The following is a 2,427-nucleotide window of genomic DNA, read 5'->3' on the forward strand; positions in this document are numbered from 1 at the left end:
AAATCGCCACTTCACGTAAGGCGGAGCATTGCCTTACCATCTCTAGACCGCATCAGTACCTTAAAAACTATGCATGTAGCCGACCCCATTTAGTTGGGATAAGGTTGAATTGTTGTTGTTGTTGTGTGTGTGTGTGTGTGTGTGTGTGTGTGTGTGTGTGTGTGTGTATGTATAGAGATATTTACCATCATTTACAAAGCGAAAATGAAAATTGAAAGTATATGCAAATTCAAAACTTTCATGAAATTAAAATGGCAAGGAAATTGAAAACTAGCTCCATTCCATAGAACAATTCAAAACCTTTTTGCTCAAAAAGGGAAACAAAGTGGCAGCTAGATACACTGATCAAGGGGAAGTACAGGAAATGGTATTCATCCCTATCAACATAACCACAGTTGCAGCTATTTTAACTCACCAACGCAACACTCAACAAGAAGATCTTGAGCATCTCTTGCAACACGAACATCTGGTGGTAGCATCTCCTTAATGATCTTAAACATAGTTGCTGCAAATGAAGTAAAATTTTCACATGAGCAAGCCCAAACAGGAAAAAAGGGGGGGGGGGGGGGGAAGAAAAAAAGAAGAAGAAGAAAATAATACAAGGACAACCAATAAAACCGGTTCAAGTTTTTACAGCATGTGCATACAACCAATACTGTTTATGCATCCTCCTATACAACCTTTACATACTAAAAGTAACCACAACATCAAAGAGAAAAGAATGAGTTGTTGACCTGTACTATCACCAGAGGCTGTACATTTAGGTGTTCAATATCTTTTCTTTTCTGTCTTTTTTTGGGGGTGGGGATGTTCATAAATTTCCCCCCAACCCCCTCCTCAAAAGCAAAGGTGGGATTCGATTCCAATAGATGGCAACAACAGGCAACTGCCATTAACAGCTGTGCTAGTTGACACCTCCAATATCAGGTTAGTTACGACTCAAAAGAACACCTCTTCTAACTTCCATGAGATATAATAAGTTGTTCTTAGTTCCACACCAATATTCATTGGAAAACATCCTTTGTTATACGGATGGAAAATGTGGCTGAGACAATCAGCACTGCTACATCTGTGAACAAGGTGATATTACCACAAATTTAAAAGGAGGTTATCAGAGTGATTATAAATCAGCAGTAAGGAGTTTAAACAGGATGGAAATATAAAAGGTCTGCAAAGAACTAGTGAGTACTCATAACAACTTCCTTACCCAGACATTAGATGCCAAACAATCTGAAAGATAATAAATTTCCAAAAGAATTCCAGTTTAAAATTAAAAGAACCCTAAGACCTTCAAACATATGCAACTTTGGTGATTCCAATGGGCACAGCTGAACCAATAAGGATGCATATGGTGTTATTATGCTAGACATGTTCTGTTGTACACAATATCATTGCGAAAGAGCGATTAATACAAAATAATTATCTATTTTCGAAGTATCCGGGTTCCAAATGTGCGTCCAACCCGGCAAAAATTTTAACCTAATACTCTGTCCTGAGAAATAGAATGAGCATACAACCAATAAATTTCTACTTCCATTTCCCCCTTCCCCTGGTGTATTTCCTAACTGTGGTATTTAGTCTCTGAAGTAAACTACAGCTGCAACTTACTATCAGTTATTCACAATGTAATGACAGTAATCTACTCTTCTAATACAGAATACAATGAATCAAGGGATGAAATTCTGCAACAACAACTGATATGCACTCCAAACCAAAACTAGGGCAAGAAAGAAAATCTCACCTTTCGGAAGAGAAACATCCTCTTTCGATTTCCCAACGATATCCATCGGTTCCATCCTTCAAAAACCTTCAATTGAAGAATTAACACATAAACAAAGAAAAACAATAAAAATAACAGATCATGAGACGAGAAAAGAGAGATCGATTATCGTCTTACCCAATTGGTATAAAATAAGAACCAAGAAGAGAAAACAGAAGATGAGAGAGAGACGGAGATCAAACAAAATCAATCAAGAATCATCATCGCGCTCCCACTGTTCTTAATTTTAAAACTATTACTTTGGTAAGTCGTAACTCGATCTACTCGTAACCTTCGCCTTTGCTGAGTTTGCTCCATAATCCATATCCAATTGGACTTCGGAGCGTTACTTCCGTGCACTATTTTTTGGACTTTCGAGCGTTATTTTCGCGAAAGTTTCCTTCACTCCTCGGGTGAAGGAATACTTTCTTCTTACACAAATCCGTTTGGTTTGGTTGTGAGGGAAATTAAATGAGAAAAAAAAAAAAAACTTTAAATATTTATAAAATTAATTTTAAGTCTATGATTTGACAAGTAGAATAAAAATAATATTTAAAAAATGTAGATATATATATATATATATATATATACATTTTATCCCATCACATGACTTGTAACTTTAGTGAACTGAGTTGAGAAGACTCGGAATTTAGGGAGAAGATGGGTTT

The 2,427-nt window shown here is 36.3% G+C and overlaps 1 long non-coding RNA gene across 1 annotated transcript; it reads right to left on the bottom strand.

Moving 5' to 3' along the window:
* Positions 1 to 166: 166 nt before the first annotated feature.
* LOC122080161 lies at positions 167 to 2,174 on the bottom strand. Its single transcript, XR_006140612.1, has 3 exons — positions 1,898 to 2,174; positions 1,742 to 1,807; positions 167 to 505 (listed from the first exon to the last, which is right to left on the bottom strand). It is a non-coding gene; the product is annotated as an uncharacterized LOC122080161 (long non-coding RNA).
* Positions 2,175 to 2,427: the final 253 nt, after the last annotated feature.

This window comes from Macadamia integrifolia, chromosome 5 (genome assembly GCF_013358625.1).
Source record: "Macadamia integrifolia cultivar HAES 741 chromosome 5, SCU_Mint_v3, whole genome shotgun sequence".
Taxonomy (NCBI): domain Eukaryota; kingdom Viridiplantae; phylum Streptophyta; class Magnoliopsida; order Proteales; family Proteaceae; genus Macadamia; species Macadamia integrifolia.